The 23,403-nt window shown below is 43.9% G+C and overlaps 1 pseudogene; it reads right to left on the reverse strand.

Moving 5' to 3' along the window:
• Positions 1-1,584: 1,584 nt before the first annotated feature.
• LOC109940309 (expansin-A19-like) lies at positions 1,585-2,630 on the reverse strand (annotated as a pseudogene).
• Between the last annotated feature and the right edge of the window lie 20,773 nt (positions 2,631-23,403).

Genomic DNA, 23,403 nt, shown 5'->3' on the forward strand with positions numbered 1-23,403 from the left:
CCGGTTCCTCCGTCGGCGGGATTCTCGTTGAGGCGGTTCCTCTTCGGGTGCAGTTGGCTCGTCGTCGGAGACGGTGGGCGACTCCACTCTCCCGATGAAGAGGACGTCGGGGTAGAATGGTGCTGCTGTCGTGGCGACCTTCTTTCCGTTCTCCTTTGAGGGCGGAGGAACGGAAAGAACAACTTGCTTCCCCTTGGTCTCCTTCTTCCTCGCGATCTGTGTCCATTCTTTTGTCGGGGAAGTAGACATTGGAACTCTCCGGGTCAGCGGGTCCTCGACCCCTGACTTTTCGAAGACGATCTTTTCCCGGAGAGCTGGAGGTTGCGCTTCTCCGACATTTTCGGAGTTTGTTGGAGGAGACTTCTTTTCCGGCGGATCCGCAATGCGGTGTAGAGTTCCCTCTTCATCTGCCACGGATGAGATTGCTCCGAAGCAGAATACGGATCTGGGACGAAGGGTGATCTTACTGCGGAAGGTGAAGGCCATTGAGCTAGCTTGGATCGTCGACACACCCCCTACCTGGCGCGCCAGCTGTCGGTGTTTTGGGTCCGACCGCACACCCGGGGTTGCCCCTCAAGGTGTTTTTAGGAGCAGGACGGTGTCGACGACTGTAGCAAAATGGTTCGTGCCAGATGCACGAGGGACAATGGACAATGTTTACAGGTTCGGGCCGCTTAGAGATGCGTAACACCCTACGTCCTGGTGAGTATGCTTGGTGAATGAGGTTACAGGAGAGCTCTCTGAGTTGAGAATGCAGAGAGTTCGAGTGGGTGGCTAAGTAATAGGGTCGATCGTTCTGAAGGGGTGCCCCCTAGGCCTTATATACTCGACCGTGGGGCAATATATGTGGATATGATAACAACGTGTAGCTAAAAGATAGTGAACTGTTTGAGTTTATCTCCCTATAGTTCTGCCGACTTATCCTCGCATGGCTCCGTTGCATGGGGGCTCCAGCGCAGGAAAGTCGGATCTCTGTTGTGGTTGCTCGCTCAGCGTTGTGGGCTGTCCGGGTTTGCACTAATCCGACCCTATGTCGATCTGCTTTGCTGGTTGTCCTTTCCCAGGCCCACGAAAGAATGACCTTACGATTTATTGGGCCCTTGGGCCTTTCGTGAGGTCTTTTACTCTTTTAGTGGACCCGGGGGATATCTATCCCCCACAATGGCTAGCCAGCATCGAGTGCTCGTGGCTAGATGTTGTTGACCTAAAGCCTAGGTAGGGGAAGGGAAGGGTTTATAACCTCAAGAGTTGTTGGTCGACGACGGCACACGAGCTCTGGGTGAGTATTTGGGCTCCGCTCCAATCGTTTCAAGCAAAATCTTCGCCATGGTTGATTCATGTGAGTCCAGAAGCTCGATATGAGGCATGATATGCTAAATTCATGGGCAACATATACTTCAATTTATGTGCAACTGTGACAATCAACTAACTTCTATGTGCAAATAATGGTATCAAGGTGGATGGGAAAAGTATGTCTGCCAAGAATAACCACATCATCGATAGGGGAGATACATACATTCAGGAGAGGGAGGATGTGTGTTTTTGCTTACTTAAAAAACTAAGCATTGAGTGATGCAATAAAAAATATGTTGGAAGTTGGAACCCTCCCAAACTGTGTAACACAACTGAATACTCCTTGGATTTACAATGATGAAAAGAAGACAACATATTTAATATATCTCTCAAGAAGAAGAATGAATGAGCAATGGAATGTTGTGGGTCAGTGGAATGCTTCCGAACAGTGGAAGGAAGTAACAAATAATGTTTAGTAGTCGAAGTTCTGGTAGGTGTTGAAAGTTTGGCCGAACTGCCACCACGCCGGTACGACGTCCTGGAAGACGATGTTCTGTCCGCCGGTGGAGACAAGCGCGAAGCTGAGGCCATGGCCGATGAGCCCGCCTGCGAGGCAGTGCCAGTTGGCGCCCCAGTTCCTGTACATGGGGATCCAGTCCGTGTTGGCGCCCTTCACAGCCATGCTCTGGATGGAGCCACTGCCGGCGACGTTGGTGATGAGCACCATGTAGAAGTGGTCGAAGCCGGCGATGGTGAAGCGCACGCCGCCGCTCCGCCAGCACTTGACCCGCTGGTAGAGGACGGGGATGATGCCTGCGCTGTAGATGCCGATGGTCTCCCAGGCAGGCTGGGACATGTCGAAGTGGGGGCGAGGCGGGCCGCACCACCCGCCGTTGGGGAGCTCCCAGTTGGGCGGGCAGAAGTTGGTGGCGGAGACGACGGCGAAGTTGCTGCTGCCGGGCTTACACCACCCGGTCTTGCTGTTGTCGCATCTGATGACGTAGCACTGCCCGCATGACGCGCCGTCGTTGAAGAGCGCCGTGCTCAGCGCCGTGTTGTTCACGCCGTAGCCCTGCTCGTACAGGTCGCCATACCCGCACGCGCCACCTGCGTGCAGCAACGTTGTAATACGCACGTGAAAATATATTAAAGCAACCCTGAACAAGCTGATGACATCTATATACCCATTGTGTCGGAGCCGTCAGCACCACCGTAGAACGTGGCGGTGGCCGGAAGCCAGTCGTCCGATCTCGCCGGCGAGACGAAGAGTGCCAGGGCGACACCGCGACAGCGAGCAGCTGGTGGAGGAAGCGTTTCCCCATGTTGCTCGGAAACACGGCCGGCCGGCGATCGATGCTGCTACTAGAGTATGTAGTTACAGCAAACAATGGAAATTTGGAGCTTGGAGAGGTGAGGAATGTCTGCTGCAACCGTGGTGCTTATATAGCCAGCTAGCTAGGGTTAGGGTTAGGGTCGAGCTCGAGCTGGAGGAGACGTACGTATACAGGCCGGCAAAGAATCTAATAATCGTTAGATTAAATGCATTGCATGCATGGTTGAAATTGTTCCAACAGCGACGATCGCATGCACATGGCTGCCTGCAACAACCAGAGCGAGATTGACTTGTGCATTAATTGTTTTGATGATCGATTTGGATGCATGACTACGATGAAGGTCTATCGTATTGCACCAATGTTTCTTTTTTCCCCATCAAAATAAAATGAGGCGAGTATTTAAATTAGAAAACAATTTGCAGTCTATATGCATCATGTAGTCTCACACAACGTAACCACTGCGCACTAAACCGTTCAGTTCATCATTTTATTCTGTGTCTTTATTTTTATCTTGAAACATTCGGCCTTATTGGGGCGAGGATCTTTGTTGGCATTGATCCGTTGCTTGCATTGGTTCAGTGCGTATATATATAAATAAGAAGAAAATATGCAACGCATTATATTTCATTGACGCAAGAACATAAAAGATGTAGCCTTTGTACGAAAGAACGCTATCTGTTGCTTGTTGGTCCACTACGTACGATTAAGAAATATAGTGAAAAAAATGATAAACTATATGGTTGTTGATATAGGTTTAAGATATAAAGTAAATATGAATGCATATGATCATTGTAGTATAAGGTAAATAATTTTGTTGGTAAAGAATGAATATTCTTTTTAAAGTAGAAATTTAGAGTATTATGAGTGCAGATAGCTAGGCTTACACCCGACCTCGTTCATGAAGAATCGATCCATAAAATTCAATTCCTTTGCCTAGCTGCCTAGGTTCGGACAACCCAAATTTTCAATTGGACTTGTATTTTATACTATTGCTTCGTCGTTATTCTTTCAGTATTTTACTTGTTCTCTCAGACAATTATATGTATAGCAACACTACCGAAATCCGAGTCTTTGCCGAGTGTTGTATTCTTTGCCAAGTGTCTTTTGTCGGGCACTCGGTAAAGAAGGCTTTGCCGAGTGCCGCACTCGGTAAAGAAGGCTTTGCCGAGTGCCGCACTCGGTAAAGTTAGGCTCTCGGCAAAGAGCCCCTTTACCGAGTGCTGAACACTCGGCACAGGACGACACTCGGCAAAGACAAGTTTGGCAAAGGGGGCTCTCGGCAAAGGGCCGTCAACGGCCGTCCCAAAGTTGACGGCCGTCAGTCTTTGCCGAGAGCCAACGTCTGGCACTCGGCAAAGAGACTTCTTTGCCGAGTGCCACATAGTAGGCACTTGGCAAAGGCGGCTTTGCCGAGTGTCATCTCTAGACACTCGGCAAAGTATATTTTTATTTTTTTTAATTATTTCTCTCAAACTTTTTGTGGTATGTGTAATACCCAACTTTGAAATATAAGAGAAAGAATAAATCTTCATGTGTAGTACCTTTTCATTCATGAAAAGTATTAGAAGGCAAAGGTAAAGTGGATAATTCCTTAATAAAATATGCATCATGCTGAATTTATTTTGTGTGAGTGCATTCACTGAAAATAGTGATTACATAAATGGGAATTAAGACTTGGTTTACAATTTAGAATTTGAAATAATAAAGAAAGAGAGGAAAGATGCCATGAAGGAAATACCTACATAAAACATTATACCGTGTTCATCACTAGATTTGAATTTGTACAATTGAAATATGAACGAGTCCAAAACAAAAAATTTAAAAGTCAAAATTTGAAATTCAAAATGAGAAAAAAGGAAATCAGAAAAGAAAAGAGAGAATACAAAAGAAAAAGAAAAAAACTCGCGCTGGGCGCACCTCGGGGCGACAAACTGGGTGGCGCTCCGGCGACTCGCCGCCGTGTGCAGCGGCCGCTCCGCCACCGTTGTCCGTGAAGGTGCATACTAGTGGCTGTTGTCTGTTCATCGGGCCGTGGACGGCTAGGATTAGAGCTAGGTATCGATTCAGTCAAAGCAATCGGTGACCGTTGATGCGGTATCCGGTGGTGGAGATTCGATCTAGAATTTATTAAACTGTGACCGTTGGATGGAGATCTGGCGGCCTTAGTTTAGTACCAGTTCGGTTAGAGGTAGATGTAATCTGATCCGTGGGCTGCGAATCGTGTGGTTCCCGTGCGATGATACCCCTTCGCCTGAAAGAATTTGCTAAAGAGCCCTCGTACTTTAAGGGATTCAACCCGCAGTCCACTGGGACTGTTCGCAGAGTCTTAGGAATTTTCTGTACTAGCCCCTGAACTTACCAGTAAATGAGGCCCGATCCAGAACTGTTTTAAATTGATTAAATGAATTAGAAATTGGATTTTTAATATGAAAATAAACCCTAGAACTTGTATAAATCATAGAAAATCCATTTTTAGTCCAAATTGAGTCATTCCAATTCCTAAAATTTTGTAATATTATTCTTTATCACCTAATGTCTCTGTTTTGACATGAAAGCAGTAAGAAAATTAATTTCTCATCTAATCCTATTTTAATCACATTAAACCTTAGGAAATTCATAACTTGAATTCTATAACTCCAAATTTAGTGATTCCAGTTCCTATGATCTCATTTTAATGTGTAGATTTTTACTGTATATTTTATTTACATGTTTGGTGTGATGTTGATTTTGGCTATACTATGTATGTAATGTGTTGATGCGAATAGACGAGCAAGCCACTGTGGAAACTGAGGTTCAACAAGTAGAGATAGCTGAGCAGGAGCTCATTGAAGGCAAGTTGTGCCCTTGATCACTTACTTTTTTCCAGCCATGTTCTTATTAATTATAATGATCTGCATAGGATAATTTTGATGGGACCCAATAGGTTACCCTAGTTTTGGCTATCTTTATACCTTGTTCACCACTGAACTATTTTTGGGTAGTACCTGCTATTGCTTTATGTGGATTTGGGTATGAAGATACACTATTCATGATTATTCTTTTATTATATTTTTATTATTACTGTTCATGTTAAGATCATTATGTTAATGGGAACATGGAGCGACCACCCGGGAAAACAGTGCTACCACAAGGGTATAATGGGACGCCCTTGGCTGATTAACTAGGAAAGCTAGTGGAGGTCTTCCTTACCCGAAAGGGGCAAGGGCAGTAGGGGAGTGGTCAGTGTAGGGAGGTCCTTGGTTGATTTTGCTGCGATGGCGGTCAGGCAAGAACCCTGCATTGGAGCTTCCTATAAACTGTAGCGGGATTTCTGAAGCTAGTGGAACTTTGTAAAGCCTCGTAATGTTACCCTACCTCGCCTCCTCGGTAGAGGTGTATGGGATTGGCCATCTCTTGGCAGATGGGTAACATGACTTGTGGGTAAAGATGCACAACCTCTGCAGAGTGTAAAACTAGTATACTAGCCGTGCTCACGGTCATGAGCGGCTCGGACCCTCACATGATTAAATATGAAACTTAAATTTAATTTGACATTCGCATCGCATTTGGGATTATTTTACTATTACTTTTCTCTATTATTATTAAGGTTTGGTATTTACTTACACTTAGTAATTGCTAATAAAATTTTGACCAACTTATAAAAGCAATGCTCAGCCTCAGCCTTTATTCCATTGATCAGCCTTACACTTCATGAACTCCCACCTTTGGTGAGTTCATGCCACATTATTCCCCACAACTTGTTGAGCGATGAACGTATGTGAGCTCACTCTTGCTGTCTCACACCCCTCCACAGGAGAAGAACAGGTGGTCCAGGAGGAGCCGCAAGGCGAGGAGTATGATCTGATCTAGGTGGCGTTTCTCAGTTGACATTGGCGCCAACGATCCTTAGTTCATTTTATATTTATTCTTTTGTAATAAGTCTTCCGCTATGTAATAAATACTCTGATTATATTATGACATTTATCTCTATACACTCTATTATTATATATGTTGTCTTCTTTGGCGCATGTATGAGATGCACCCGGCTTTGTCCCTTAAAACCGGGTGTGACAGAAGTGGTATCAGAGGAAATGTTGACTGTAGGACGAAACCTAGATAGAAATGGGCAAACCCTTACCTACTTATCTTATTCAGATTCATTCTATACTTACCTTACTCTGATTCTCTCTATACTTATCTTGATCTTGTCTCAACTTCTATTGTTCTACTCTTATGATTCTTACCTTTTCTACTCTGATTAATCTTATCCTTTCTACTCTAAGACAAGATGGATTTCACACCTTGGAATCCTACCATTATGATCTTTTTAAGAGATAGGGAACCTAAGACAAAAAATGAAAACTATTTTCTCTGTTAAAAATGTTGGTTGATTGTTCTGATGATCAATGCTTGATTTGCTTCTTTGATTGATTGCAACATTATAGTTGGGCATCTTAGCATGTACCACCATAAGGTATTGTGTTAGCTTTAGTGGATAACACACTAATCCACTTAGCTAATAAATCAACCGCAGTAACATTTCTCGTAATTACTCGCCTTGTCTGCAATTCTTCCTTTCTTACCTTGTGTTTATAACCCAGATGGGCTATACCCCTATAGTGTTAGAAGAGAGCACTATAGATGTAATCCTTGGTATGTCATGATTAAGAAAGTCAAAGGCAGTATATACACTGTGCTAAGGGAACCGTAGAACTCAACAGTTCCAAAGGAGAAAGATTTGAAGTTGGAATTGCAGTAACTACCGCCACCAGACTAGCGGCATTCTTAGTAGATGGGAAGTTTGTTGGTGACAACATCCGTGTGGTTAAGGATTTTCCGGATGTCTTTCCAGAAGAGTTACCAGGGATGCCACCAGATAGGGAAGTTGAGTTTGTCATTGATCTCTTACCTGGGACTGTTCCTATATCTAAATGGCCATACAAGATGTCTGTAGAAGAGTTAAAAGAACTTAAGAAGCACTTAACGGAGTTGCAAGAGGCTGGGTACATTCGTTCGAGTCTTCACCTTGGAGAGCACCGGTTTTGTTTGTACAGAAGAAATATGGATTGCAAGGGATGTGTGTGGATTAAAGGTCCCTTAATGGTGCCACTATGAAGAACAAGTGTCCATTACCCCACATTGAGGATTTATTCAGATGAGAGGTGCTAGGGTATTCTCGAAGATTGATCTCCGATCGGGTTACCATCAAATGAAGATTAGGCCATCGGATATTTCCAAGACGGATTTTTCGACCTGATATGGTTTATATGAGTTCATCGTTATGTCATTTGGACTAACTAATGCACCAGCTATTTTATAGATCTGAAGAATAAGGTGTTTATGGAGTATTTGGACAGTTTCGTCGTAGTATTTATCGACGATATTCTTATCTATTTTAAGAGTGAAAGTGATCATGAGGAACACCTGAGATTGGTGCTACAGAAGCTATGAGATAATCAACTCTACGCCAAGTTTAGCAAATGCGAGTTTTGGATTGACGAGGTGCCATTCCTTGGACATATCATATCTAATGGAGGAATATCAGTGGATCCTGCTAAAGTCAAGGAGATAGTGGCGTGGAGCATACCCACTACAGTTATGGAGATTCGAAGTTTCTTGGGACTTGCAGGATATTATCGGAGATTTATTGAAGGGTTCTCTAAGATTGCCAAGCCATGACCTCGCTTTTGAAGAAAGGAAGAGAATTTAAGTGAGATGAGAAGTGCCAATAAAGCTTTAATCAATTAACGAAGAGATTGATGTCACCACCAATGTTGATTATGCCAGATCTACAGAAGGGATTTGACATTTACTGTGATGCATGTGGCCAAGGACTTGGATGTGTGCTCATGCAAGAAGGACATGTGATCGCCTATGCATCTCGTTAGTTGCGTAAGCATGAATTGAACTACCCCACTCATGACTTGGAGCTGGCAGCAGTTGTGCATGCACTTAAGATTTGGAGACACTACATTATGGGAACTAAGTGCCAAGTATACACGGATCATAAGAGCTTGAAGTACATATTCACTCAGAAGGATCTCAACCTTAAGCAACGCCGTTGGTTGGAGCTTATTAAGGATTATGATTTGGAGATTCACTATCACCCGGGCAAGGCAAATTTGGTTGCAGATGCCTTGAGTCGAAAGGAGCATGTTCATTCAGCTGTTGTTGCCCAGCTACCCGATGAGATTATTGAGGATTTCAGTAGACTTAGCCTGGGGATAGTTGCTCACACTGAAGGAGTTACTATTGATGTGGAATCTACCTTGGAGCAAGAAATTTGTAAGAGCCAGATTGGTGATGCTAAAATTAAAGAGATTAAGTATCTAATTACTAAAGGACGAGGTCCGGAATTCACGGACGATGAGCAAGGCACAATATGGTTCACGGATCGGATATGTGTCCGGAGATTGAAAGCCTTCGTGAGACTATTTTAAAGGAGGCCCATGACCCGGATTATTCTATTCATTCTGGTAGTACCAAGATGTATCAGGATTTGAAAAAGAAATATTGGTGGTATGGATTGAAGAGAGATGTGGCCACACATGTGGCTATGTGCGATGTGTGTCAAAGAGTTAAGGCAGAACACCAAAGACAAGCTGGACTATTATACCCATTAAAGATACCCGAGTGGAAGTGGGAAGAGATTGGTATGGATTTTATTACTGGGTTGCCTCACACCTCGAAAGGATATGATTCTATATGGGTTATTATGGATAGCCTGACCAAAGTGGCTCATTTCATTCCGGTCAAGACTACTTATAAGTAATCTCAATTGGTTTAAGTTATATATGGCTCGGATTATGTCTCTACACGGTGTACCAAAGAAGATCGTTTTGGATAGAGGATCACAATTTACCTCCAGATTTTGGAAAAGTTTTCAAGAGAATGTGGATACAAAGTTGAATTCTAGTTCGGCCATCCTCAGACTGATGGACAGACTGAAGGGACTAATCAAGTATGGGAGGACATGTTGAGAACTTGTGCCCTTCAGCATGGTAGTAGTTGGGACAAGAGTCTACCTTATGCTTAGTTCTCATATAATAATAGTTACCAGGCCAGTCTGAAGATGTCACCGTTCGAGGCTTTATACGGCAGAAATGCAGGACTCCTCTATTTTTGGACCAGACTAGAGGAAGACAAATCTTTGGACCTGAACTTATTCAAGAGGCGGAAGAACAAGTCCATATAATTCGGGAGGATTTAAGATATCTCAGACCAGACAAAAGAGCTATGTTGATAACAGAAGAAGACCATTGGAATTTGAGGAAGGAGATCATGTGTACCACAAGATGTCACCACTTCGTGGAATGAGGAGATTCAAAGTTTAGGGCAAATTGTCCCCTCGCTATATTGGACCATTCTGAGTTTTTTAGGCAAGTTGGAGAGATGGCCTATTAACTCGAGCTACCTGATAATCTATCTGATGTGCATAATGTATTTCATGTGTCTCAACTTAAGAAATGTCTCTGTGTCCCTAAGGATCAGTTACCAATGGAAGAGCTCAGTGTCAGGGTGATTTGACTTACACGGAGTATCCTATCAAGATTCTTGACACTTTGACTAGAATTACAAGGAAGAAGGTGATAGAGATGTGCAAAGTGCAATGGAGTCATCATGGAGAAGATAAAGCCACATGGGAAAGAGAAGAAGATCTTCGGATAAATTTTCTCCATCTTTTCCCTAGTCCTTCCTAAATCTCGAGGACGAGATTCTTTTTAAGGGGGGTAGGATTTGTAATACCCAACTTTGAAATATAAGAGAAAGAAATAAATCTTCATGTGTAGTACCTTTTCATTCATGAAAAGTATTAGAAGGCAAAGGTAAAGTGGATAATTCCTTAATAAAATATGCATCATGCTGAATTTATTTTGTGTGAGTGCATTCACTGAAAATAGTGATTACATAAATGGGAATTAAGACTTGGTTTACAATTTAGAATTTGAAATAATAAAGAAAGAGAGGAAAGATGCCATGAAGGAAATACCTACATAAAACATTATACCGTGTTCATCACTAGATTTGAATTTGTACAATTGAAATATGAACGAGTCCAAAACAAAAAATTTAAAAGTCAAAATTTGAAATTCAAAATGAGAAAAAAGGAAATCAGAAAAGAAAAGAGAGAATACAAAAGAAAAAGAAAAAAAACTCGCGCTGGGCGCACCTCGGGGCGACAAACTGGGTGGCGCTCCGGCGACTCGCCGCCGTGTGCAGCGGCCGCTCCGCCGCCGTTGTCCGTGAAGGTGCATACTAGTGGCTGTTGTCTGTTCATCGGGCCGTGGACGGCTAGGATTAGAGCTAGGTATCGATTCAGTCAAAGCAATCGGTGACCGTTGATGCGGTATCCGGTGGTGGAGATTCGATCTAGAATTTATTAAACTGTGACCGTTGGATGGAGATCTGGCGGCCTTAGTTTAGTACCAGTTCGGTTAGAGGTAGATGTAATCTGATCCGTGGGCTGCGAATCGTGTGGTTCCCGTGCGATGATACCCCTTCGCCTGAAAGAATTTGCTAAAGAGCCCTCGTACTTTAAGGGATTCAACCCGCAGTCCACTGGGACTGTTCGCAGAGTCTTAGGAATTTTCTGTACTAGCCCCTGAACTTACCAGTAAATGAGGCCCGATCCAGAACTGTTTTAAATTGATTAAATGAATTAGAAATTGGATTTTTAATATGAAAATAAACCCTAGAACCTGTATAAATCATAGAAAATCCATTTTTAGTCCAAATTGAGTCATTCCAATTCCTAAAATTTTGTAATATTATTCTTTATCACCTAATGTCTCTGTTTTGACATGAAAGCAGTAAGAAAATTAATTTCTCATCTAATCCTCTTTTAATCACATTAAACCTTAGGAAATTCATAACTTGAATTCTATAACTCCAAATTTAGTGATTCCAATTCCTATGATCTCATTTTAATGTGTAGATTTTTACTGTATATTTTATTTACATGTTTGGTGTGATGTTGATTTTGGCTATACTATGTATGTAATGTGTTGATGCGAATAGACGAGCAAGCCACTGTGGAAACTGAGGTTCAACAAGTAGAGATAGCTGAGCAGGAGCTCATTGAAGGCAAGTTGTGCCCTTGATCACTTACTTTTTCCCAGCCATGTTCTTATTAATTATAATGATCTGCATAGGATAATTTTGATGGGACCCAATAGGTTACCCTAGTTTTGGCTATCTTTATACCTTGTTCACCACTGAAATATTTTTGGGTAGTACCTGCTATTGCTTTATGTGGATTTGGGTATGAAGATACACTATTCATGATTATTCTTTTATTATATTTTTATTATTACTGTTCATGTTAAGATCATTATGTTAATGGGAACATGGAGCGACCACCCGGGAAAACAGTGCTACCACAAGGGTATAATGGGACGCCCTTGGCTGATTAACTAGGAAAGCTAGTGGAGGTCTTCCTTACCCGAAAGGGGCAAGGGCAGTAGGGGAGTGGTCAGTGTAGGGAGGTCCTTGGTTGATTTTGCTGCGATGGCGGTCAGGCAAGAACCCTGCATTGGAGCTTCCTATAAACTGTAGCGGGATTTCTGAAGCTAGTGGAACTTTGTAAAGGCCTCGTAATGTTACCCTGCCTCGCCTCCTCGGTAGAGGTGTATGGGATTGGCCATCTCTTGGCAGATGGGTAACATGACTTGTGGGTAAAGATGCACAACCTCTGCAGAGTGTAAAACTAGTATACTAGCCGTGCTCACGGTCATGAGCGGCTCGGACCCTCACATGATTAAATATGAAACTTAAATTTAATTTGACATTCGCATCGCATTTGGGATTATTTTACTATTACTTTTCTCTATTATTATTAAGGTTTGGTATTTACTTACACTTAGTAATTGCTAATAAAATTTTGACCAACTTATAAAAGCAATGCTCAGCCTCAGCCTTTATTCCATTGATCAGCCTTACACTTCATGAAATCCCACCTTTGGTGAGTTCATGCCACATTATTCCCCACAACTTGTTGAGCGATGAACGTATGTGAGCTCACTCTTGCTGTCTCACACCCCCCACAGGAGAAGAACAGGTGGTCCAGGAGGAGCCGCAAGGCGAGGAGTATGATCTGATCTAGGTGGCGTTTCTCAGTTGACATTGGCGCCAACGATCCTTAGTTCGTTTTATATTTATTCTTTTGTAATAAGTCTTCCGCTATGTAATAAATACTCTGATTATATTATGACATTTATCTCTATACACTCTGTTATTATATATGTTGTCTTCTTTGGCGCATGTATGAGATGCACCCGGCTTTGTCCCTTAAAACCGGGTGTGACATTATGTTCCTACACTATGTAGACCTACATGTATCATTTGTGGACAATTATAACATAGTTTCAATCGTTAGTAGATTTAGTTCGTTTATTTGAATTTCTTCGGAAAATTAAAATTTGAACTGTAGGTCACTCGAAACTTGAAAAACCGTGCATGAAAAAATGATATTCATGTTACTTAGCATAAGTTACGACCGATTGCAGAAGCGTACCGGAAACTTCGAGCAACATGCTCACTAAACATGGCCGTGAACTTGGTATCCACATGTTTAAAAATTGTAAAAAACACAAACAAAGTCAGAAAATCATGAAACTTGTCCACGTGTCATGATATCATATGTACAGGCTGTGATAAAAATTTTAGAATGTTTGGAGAAAGTTGTGAGACACTATGTGTAGAAACCTAAGAGATCCACATTGAAACTCTTTGATTTCATGTGTAGTCCTCTAGGTTTCTACACATAGTGTCTCACAACTTTCTCCAAACATTCTAAAATTTTTATCACAGCCTATACATATGATATCATGACACGTGGACAAGTTTCATGATTTTCTGACTTTGTTTGTGTTTTATACAATTTTTAAACATGTGGATGCCAAGTTCACGACCATGTTTAGTGAGCATGTTGCTCGAAGTTTCCGGTCCGCTCCTGGAATCGGTCATAACTTATGCTAAGTAACATGAATATCATTTTTGCATGTACGGTTTTCCAAGTTTCGAGCGACCTGCAGTTCAAATTTGAATTTTCCGAAGAAATTCAAATAAACGAACTAAATCTACTAACGATTGAAACTATGTTATAATTGTCCACAAATGATACATGCAGGTCTACATAGTTTAGGAACATACCACAAAAAGTTTGGGAGACAAAATCAAAAAAATAAAAAAAATACTTTGCCGAGTGTCTAGAGAAGACACTCGGCAAAGAGTCCTTTGCCGTGCTAGCTGTTAGACACTTGGCAAAGAGGTATTAAAGAATCTTTGCCGAGTGTCGCAATGGGGGACACTCAGCAAAGAACACTTTGCCGAGTGCCGCCGATCTGGCACTCGGCAAAGAATATTTTATAATTTTAAAAAAATCTTTGCCGAGTGCCAGATCGCTGGCACTCGGCAAAGAAGGAAAATAACTATCCGACCGTTCTTCTTTCTCCTTTCTCTTCTCTCACGCTCTCTTCCTTCCTTCTTCTCTGCCCGCGTCGCCGCGACTCTCTGCCCGCCGCCGCGCCTTTGTGCCCGTCGCTGCGCCGTCTGCCCGCCGTCGCGGCCTCCCCACGCCGGCCCCTTGCCGCGGCCGTGCGCCCGGAGCACGCCACGCCCCCCACACTCAGGCGCCCGCCCGCCTGCTCGCCGCGGCGGCCACTCGTCGCGCCGGGCTCCTCGACCATGCCCGCCGCGCCGTCTGCCCGCCCCCTCCCCGCGGCCGTGCCCGCCGCACCCGCTCGCTCGTCGCGCCGCCGCCCGCCACCGAAGGTATAAATTATGCGTGTTTACATTATTTATATGCGTGTTCATGAATTTATGCATGTTTATATGTTGCGTGTTTATTAGTTAATAAACAATATTATTTATATGCATGTTTAACTGTTTTGGTCATTTGTTGATAATGAACTGGTATTAGTTAATAAACAATATTATTTACCATGATTTAATTTGAACAAACACATGTTTATATTAATGTAATCAAAGTAGACATGTTTATATTAATGTAATCAAAGTAGACACAATCACATTTTTAATGAGAAGGAGAATGAGGGTATTTGTGCGTAGGTTGAATGTCCTTATCATTTTATGCATGGATTTCCGGCCATCGTGCCGTTGAATTATGCGTGGAAGACAGCCATCGTGCTGATACTTTTATTTGCAGGATTTCGAAACCTCCCCGTGCAGGGGAGGTGCTGCCGAAATTTTCTGTTGCTAGGCTTCTGTTAGAGGATGGAGGACCGTGAGTGGATGTACACGGGCCATAGAGGAAGGAACGATGTCACCACTGAATGGATTAGAAAGACCGATGATTTCGTGGAACGGGCATATGGCGAAGCTGCTAAAGGAGCGAGTCTAGTCCCATGCCCGTGCAGCAAATGTGACAACCGGAAAAGAAAACCAAAGAAGACCATGGTAGAACATATTTGGAAGAATGGATTTACGCCGGGCTATACTCGGTGGATATTTCATGGTGAAGCGCATCGTACGAGAGAGGAGGTGCTGAGACAACGTGTCGAGGATTATGACGCGGATGCGGGGCTAGCAGATATATTGAACGACTATCAGGAGGCACAGTACACGGGAGGATGTATGGATGACGAGCCAGAGCCGACTGCAAAGGCGTTCTACGACATGTTCGACGCGGCACAGAAGCCCCTTCACGGCCAGACAAAGGTTTCTCAACTGGATGCCATTGGGCGTGTAATGGCGTTCAAGTCGCAGTACAGCATGAGTAGAGACGCATTCGATGGCTTGTTGACGGTTATTGGGAGTCTGCTTGCGGATGATCACGTTCTGCCAAAGAGCATGTACGAGGCATAGAAACTACTTCGTGCACTCAAGATGACGTATGAGCAGATTCATGCTTGTCCGAAGGGCTGCGTGCTATTTAGGAAAGAATACGCGGAGGCAAAGTACTGTCCCAAGTGTAATTCGTCTAGGTTTATGGAGGTAGACTCTGGTGATGGACAGAAGAGGCAGCTCGACATCCCCTTGACAATCCTACGACACCTTCCGTTCATTCCGAGGATCCAGCGTCTGTACATGACAGAGGAATCCGCGAAACAGATGACATGGCACAAAAATGGAAAACAATACAATCCTGACAAGATGGTGCACGCATCAGATGGTGAAGCATGGAAACACTTTGATGACATTCACCGTGAGAAAGCCGAAGAGGCTCATAATGTACATGTTGCGTTGGCCATAGATGGTTCAATCCCTATGGAATGAGCGCTGCCCCGTACACATGTTGGCCCGTGTTTGTTATCCCAATCAATCTCCCCCCTGGTGTGTGCTTTCAAAGGCAGAATATATTCGTGTCGTTGATAATTCCCGGACACCCGGGGAACAAAATGGGCGTGTACATGGAGCCTTTGATCGATGAATTGGTACGTGCCTAGGAGGAAGGGGTATGGACGTATGATCGAGCTACGAAGACAAACTTTAGAATGCATGTTTGGTACCAGTACTCCATGCATGACTTACCGGCGTATGGGCTATTCTGTGCCTGGTGTGTTCACGGTAAGTTCCCATGCCCAGTTTGCAAGGAAGCTCTCAGGTTCATTTGGTTGAAAAAGGGTGGCAAATATTCGTCCTTCGATAAACATCGACAATTTCTTCCTGCTGACCATCCATTCCGCCTAGACATCAAGAACTTTACGAAAGGTGTCGTAGTGACAGACCGCCCACCTGCAACGATGACTGGTGCCGAAATTCGTCAACAGATAGATGGGCTCGTGGCCAATACAGAAGGTGGTTTTGTGGGATATGGTGAGCAGCATATGTGGACACATAAGTCTGGCTTGACTCGGCTCCCCTATTATGACGACCTGCTCCTTCCACACAACATTGACGTGATGCACACTGAAAAGAATGTTGCCGAGGCGAATACTTGCAGGGCCAAAGAGATCCGTCTATGAGTGCCGAGTTGAGACAAGTAGCCAACGGCTTTGCTTATAGGGTCAAGAAATATTCTGGGTATGACGTCAATGGATACGGTTTTTGCACAACACACTACGACAAAAGTCGGCCCAATCGGAAAACAACGTGTTCTGGAGTCTTTACGCCGGGCCTTGACAATGTCGATTATTTTGGACGAATTGAAGAAATATATGAGCTCAATTTTTATGGTTCCAAACCTCTTACTCCAGTGATATTCAAATGTCATTGGTTTGACCCTCAAGTGACGAGACGGACACATTCTAATCTTGGGATAGTTGAATTTCGACAAGATTCCACCTTAGCAGGAGACGATGTCTATATCGTGGCCCAACAGGCCACACAAGTGTATTATCTCCCATATGCGTGTCAAACGAAAGAACATCTTAAGGGTTGGGATGTTGTGTATAAGGTATCGCCGCACGGGAGGTTACCTGTTCCTAACGATGAAGATTACAACTTAGACCCGGACACATATGATGGAGAGTTCTTCCAAGAAGATGGGCTAGAAGGGCGATTTGAGATAGACTTAACTGAAGCTATCGAAATGGACGTAGATATTGAAATGGTTGTTGATGAGGAGGATGATGAGGTGCAAAATGATAATGACTTAGTAATCCTTGAAGGCAATGATGAGGTTGCGTCTTCTGATGGTGTTGAGATTGAAATGCTTGATATTGATGATGAGAGTTATGATCCGGCTAACCCCGACACATATGAAGATTATTTTTAATCGATGTAATGCTATATGACTTTTTATTTCACACCTGTTTTTAAATACATCTTTTTATATGTGCTTATTTGTTTACTCTTAATTGCAGGTTGTTGGACAAATATGGTGGGCAGTTTCCTGAGGAGGAGGAGGGGGAGGAGGAGTAGGACAGCGGATGATGCAGAGCAGGCAGCGCAGCAGGACAAGGCAGAGCAGGCAGCGCAGCAGCAGGCGGCGCCTCAGGACGACAACGACCAGCAGCAGGACGCCTCAGGTTCAGGCGGCTCTAGTTCGAGGAGCATCTACCTGCGAGGCCCCGCGAGTCTCCCGCCGCGTCCCATACTTCGGGACAGACGGCCGCTGATTCGACCGGAAGGGGAGAGGTATATAACTTTATGTTCTTCATTCTTGTTCATATTATGTGTTCAAAATCATAATATAAACTAATACTTTTTATTTATCACTTGGACAGGTCTTGGATGGTTTTGGATTATGCTGGGGGTCATCGTCGCCCCCCCAACAACATGCTCGGCCTGCTGTGCAGGGAACACTTCCCTGGACTTGTGGAGTACGCCGGAGTGACGGGCCCAGCCTTCACCTTCGACCACTACACCGTCGCCCTCGATGCAGTAGACCGGGACGGCAGGGAATTCAATAACAAGGCGGAGCGGGTGAAGCAAGAGCTGTGGGTAAGTCTTAGTATAATGTAAAATATGTCGCATTCGTTGCAAATTCTTGAAATAATGTATGGATACATCGTTTTTGTATGCAGGATTTCTTCAGATGCGATGCTGGATACGAGGCTAGGGCGGATGTGGTGGCCACCACGAGCTGTAAGAAGCTCGTCGTGGACATGCACTATGAGGCCCGCATCCAGGCCATCATCACCTACCACGACTCTGTCCTTGGGGAGAAGGTGACCAAACCTCAAGCCCGAACCATGTCGTTGACCAGGGAGCAGTACCTGCAGGTAAAGTCATGCATGTTTGGTACCAGTACTCCATGCATGAATTTTATTTTATCTTCTGATATGCACTTTATGTGTTTACTTTGCAGGTGATTCCACATTGGTGCGCCGCACATCCTCTATGCTGGGAGCAGATGGTGGATAGGTGGTGTTCGGCTGAGTGGGACGAGGCGCACACAGCTAGCCGGGAACGACGTTTGATGATGCAAGGCCCCTCCCACCACCAAGGCAGCCGGAGCCTGGGCCAATATGCCGAAGCATGGGTACGCCACCTTTTTTATTTAGATATATAGCACTAAGTTAGATATTATTTCTAACTATCTCGTTGGTTTTCATTGCAGTCGACGTCACATGGTGGCAGGCCTTGCTCCACCTTCTCGGACTATGCTATGGCCCATAAGGGTAAGGCGACGTCCGACGTCACCTACAACCCGGATGATGGGCCCGAGGCCTACACCAACCCTGCTGTTGGGTCTATGCTTCGTCGCCGAAGGTCTTCAAGGGAGAAGCAGCTTTCGGCTGAGGCTGTTTGCATGAGACGGCCGAAGGTTCCTTTCCATGAAGCTTCGACAGTGTAAACCGACTTAAAGATAGAATGACCTTTTAGTCCATAAATGTCTGAGTCAATGTTGTAAGTTTTTATAAGGGGCATACTTGTAATTTCTCACAGGCTGTGTCCTGTGCCTATAAATAGTGAACAGTATTCCGTTACTGTTCACGCATTCTGGTATTTGCAATCGCATCTCTCGGAATACAACCTTTGTCAAGGCAGAGGTATCATTGTATTTAATGATTCAATATATTAAGTGAATATAATTTAATGCATCTGTGATTCATTCATCCATTTTATGCCTTTTATTTTGCATTATCTTACAATGTTCGTTGAAAGTTTATTACGAAGGTTCAACTTCGTAATAATACTATCATCAACCTTCGTTCAAAATCCATTATCCTCAAAGGAATAATGCTTCACGGATGAAGGACAGTATCATTTAACATTTTATGTTGCCTTGTTCTTTATTTATAGCATTTGAGAACAAGTCTCCAACATTGGCGCCCACCTCCGGTGAACTCACTTCCACTTTTTGAGCTGATGGCTTCGTTCAACAACCAAGCTGGAGCTGCTTCGGACCCGAAGCTGGTGCTCCCGATCACAGGTGGCTCGTCCTCAGAGCCAGCTAACAAGAAACAAAAGAAGGAAGCACAGAGAAGGGTACAACATGTTGGGGTGCCAGGACCCTTCATCAAGTCAAGATGGTCTCACATTCCTATTACCTTCTCCCAAGAGGACCTTCAGCTCAAAGATTACCCACACAACGATGTCATGGTTATCTCTTGTGTTATCAAAGGATTTCTGGTTCACAATGTCTTGGTTGACACAGGTAGTGCAGCTGACATCATATTTGCTAAAGCCTTCAGGCAAATGCAAGAGCCAGAAGATAAGATTCATGATGCTACACATCCTCTTTGTGGCTTCGGAGGGAGACAGATTGTAGCACTGGGAAAGATCACCATGTCAGTGACCTTCGGATTCATCAATAACACTAGAACTGAGCAAATTGTGTTTGACATTGTTGACATGGAATACCCTTATAATGCAATTATTGGTCGTGGTACCCTCAATGCCTTCGAAGCAATCCTTCACCCTGCTTATCTTTGCATGAAGATACCTTCGGATCAGGGACCCATCGCTATTCATGGAAGCCAGGAAGCTGCCAGAAGGGCCGAAGGAAACTGGACTGATTCAAAAGCAATCCATAGCATAGATGGAGCTGAAGCTTGCGAACAATACAAATTCAGAAGGGAGAAAGCAGCTTCAGCAGATCAGCCGAAGCCCATGCTCTTATGTGAGGATGTAGCAGAACAGAAGGTGCTGTTGGGCTCTCAGTTATCCGAAACACAAGAGAAAACCTTGCTAAGGTTCTTGTTCAACAACAAAGATGTTTTTGCATGGTCAGCCAATGATCTCTGCGGAGTTAATAGGGACGTTATTGAGCATTCGCTCAATGTCGATCCATCCTTCAGACCCAGAAAGCAAAGGCTTCGAAAAATGTCAGATGATAAGGCCGAAGGTGCTCGTAATGAAGTCAAAAGACTCCTCAGTGCAGGAGTTATCAGAGAAGTGAAGTACCCAGAGTGGCTAGCCAATACTGTTATGGTAAAAAAGGCCAATGGCAAGTGGCGAATGTGTATCGATTTTACAGATCTGAACAAGGCTTGTCCGAAGGATGAATTCCCATTGCCCAGGATAGATTCTTTAGTTGATGCAGCAGCTTCTTCAGAGCTCATGAGTTTGTTAGACTGCTATTCAGGCTATCATCAAATTTGGATGAAGAGGGAAGATGAGCCGAAAACTAGCTTCATAACTCCAAGTGGCACATATTGCTATCTTCGGATGCCTGAGGGGCTCAAAAACGCTGGAGGAAGTTTCAGCCGAATGACTGCGAAGGTTCTCCAATCTCAAATAGGCAGAAACGTGCTAACTTATGTTGATGACATCATTGTCAAAAGTACGAAGCAGGAGAATCATATTGCTGATCTACAGGAGACCTTCGCCAGTTTCAGGCAAGCTGGCTTAAAGTTAAATCCAGAAAAATGCGTCTTCGGGGTGAAGAAAGGGAAATTTCTTGGATGCTTGGTTTCAACAAAAGGAATTGAAGCTAATCCAAGTAAAATTGAAGCTATACTTCGGATGGAGCCACCAACTACAAAGAAGGGGGCTCAAAGATTGACAGGAAGATTGGCATCTCTCAATAGATTCATATCCAGATCAGCAGAGAGAAATTTACCATTCTTCGAAGTGCTGAAGTCGGCCGAAGTCTTTCAATGGGGACCAATCCAGCAGAAGGCTTTCGAAGAATTGAAACAGTATTTGATAGATCTAACAACATTGACTCCACCAACGCCAGGGGCTCCTTTGTTATTATATGTGGCAGCTTCGCACTCAGCAGTAAGTGCAGCGCTTGTCCAGGAGAAGCTTGATGGTCAAATCAAGAGGCAGGCCCCAATATATTTTGTATCCGAGGTTCTTAGTTTGTCAAAGAAAAATTATACAGAGCTGGAGAAGGTATTGTATGCTGTCTTGATGGCCTCCAGGAAGCTTCGGCACTATTTCCAAGCTTACAACATAATTGTTCCTTCATCACAACCTCTGAAGGATATCATGAGGAATCGAGAAGCTACTGGAAGGATTGGAAAATGGGCTGCAGAGCTCAATGAATTTTGTATTGAATATGTTCATAGATCTTCGATTCAGTCACAGGCGCTGGCAGACTTTATTGCTGATTGGACGCCAGGGGCTCAGGAGGACGAAACGAATAAAGACAACGAAGCTTGGACAGTGTTTTGTGATGGATCTTGGGGAACCTTCGGAGCAGGAGCGGCTGCTGTGTTGGTTTCACCTTCTAAAGTCAAAACTTGTTATGCGGCAAAGCTTGATTTTAACTGCACAAATAACATTGCTGAGTACGAAGCATTGATTCTAGGTCTTCGGAAGCTAAAAGCAATGGGAATCAGAAGGGCCATACTTAAAACTGATTCCCAGGTTGTTTCGGGCCATATCGACAAAAGTTGCAAGGCTAAGGATCCGAAGCTTGAAAAATATCTGGATATGGTTCGAAGAGTTGAAGCTTCCTTCGAAGGGTTTTCTGTCAAAAATATCCCTCGAGGACAAAATGAGCATGCTGATTTGCTAGCTAAGTCAGCAGCACAGGGGCTGCCTTTACCTTCGGATGTATTCTTCGAAACAATAAAAGCACCTTCGGTGGAACTTCTTGAAAGAGCAGTTCTTAATATATCTCCTGTTTTTAGCGAAGATTGGAGAACCGAGATCATCTCTTACCTTCAGGGTAAGTTCCTTTCAGATGACGAAGCTTATAACAAGAGGATAGCGGCAAGAGCTCGTCCATATGTCATGATAGAAGGGGAGTTGTACAAACATGGAGTTTGTGCTCCGTTGCTCAAATGTTTATCCAGAACCGAAGGTATAGAGTTAATGAAAGAAATACATGCAGGCCTGTGTGGATCTCACATCGGACCTAGGCCGTTACTTGGAAAAATTTTCCGCCAAGGGTTTTATTGGCCGAAGGCAGCTTCGGATGCAGCAGAATTGGTCCAAAAGTGCGAAGGTTGTCAGAAATGTGCAAGAGATCAAAAACAACCTTCGTCCTTAACACAGCTCATACAACCCACTTGGCCATTGCAAAGGTGGGGCTTTGACTTGTTAGGTCCGTTACCACCGGCCCAAGGGAACCTGAGATATGTTGTAGTAGCTGTGGAATATTTTTCTAAATGGATTGAGGCGAAGCCTTTAGCCACAATAACTTCGGCCACCGTCCAAAAGTTTTTCTGGCAGAATATTGTTTGTCGTTTCGGGGTGCCAAAAGCCATCACTGTGGACAATGGGACACAGTTTGACTCCGAAGCTTTCAGGGACTTCTGTAACCAAATTGGTACGAAGATTCATTTTGCATCAGTCAGGCACCCGGAGTCAAATGGACTCGTTGAAAGAGCCAACGGCATTATAATGACAGGAATAATGAAGCTAATCTTCAATCAACCTAGAGGAAAATGGCCAGATCAGCTAACCAAAGTGGTGTGGAGCCACAACACGACAACATCAAGGTCTACAGGCTTCACCCCATTCAAGTTGTTATTCGGTGACGAGGCAATAACTCCAGAGGAAGCTAAAGCTGGATCAATAAGGATAGTAGCTTCGGCAGAATCAGATTCCGAAGCTGCTTATTCTATAGAAAAAGATGCTTTAGAAGGGATCAGACTGCAAGCCGTGGAGAATATCAATAAATATCAAGCTGAAACAGTCAAATGGCGGGATAGAAAGGTTCGGCTAAAAAATATTGAGCCAGGGCACTTGGTGCTTCGAAGGGTGGCCAACCCGGAAACAGTGGGCAAATTGCAGTTGAAATGGGACGGGCCTTTCTTAGTAGCATCTTCGTCAAGACCCGGCTCATACAGATTGAAAGATATGGACGGCAATGACATTCCTAGGTCTTGGAATGCGGATGAGCTTCGGCGATATTATGTATAATTCGATGTAATTTTTCATATTTTTTATTTTTCCTTTCATGGCACCCTTTTCCTTTCCAAAGGGGGAGAAAGGTTTTTAATGGGGCCAGCATGTGTAATTTCCTTTTTTTAGTCTTATAAGAGCAAAA

This window comes from Zea mays, chromosome 6, assembly GCF_902167145.1.
Source record: "Zea mays cultivar B73 chromosome 6, Zm-B73-REFERENCE-NAM-5.0, whole genome shotgun sequence".
Classification (NCBI taxonomy): domain Eukaryota; kingdom Viridiplantae; phylum Streptophyta; class Magnoliopsida; order Poales; family Poaceae; genus Zea; species Zea mays.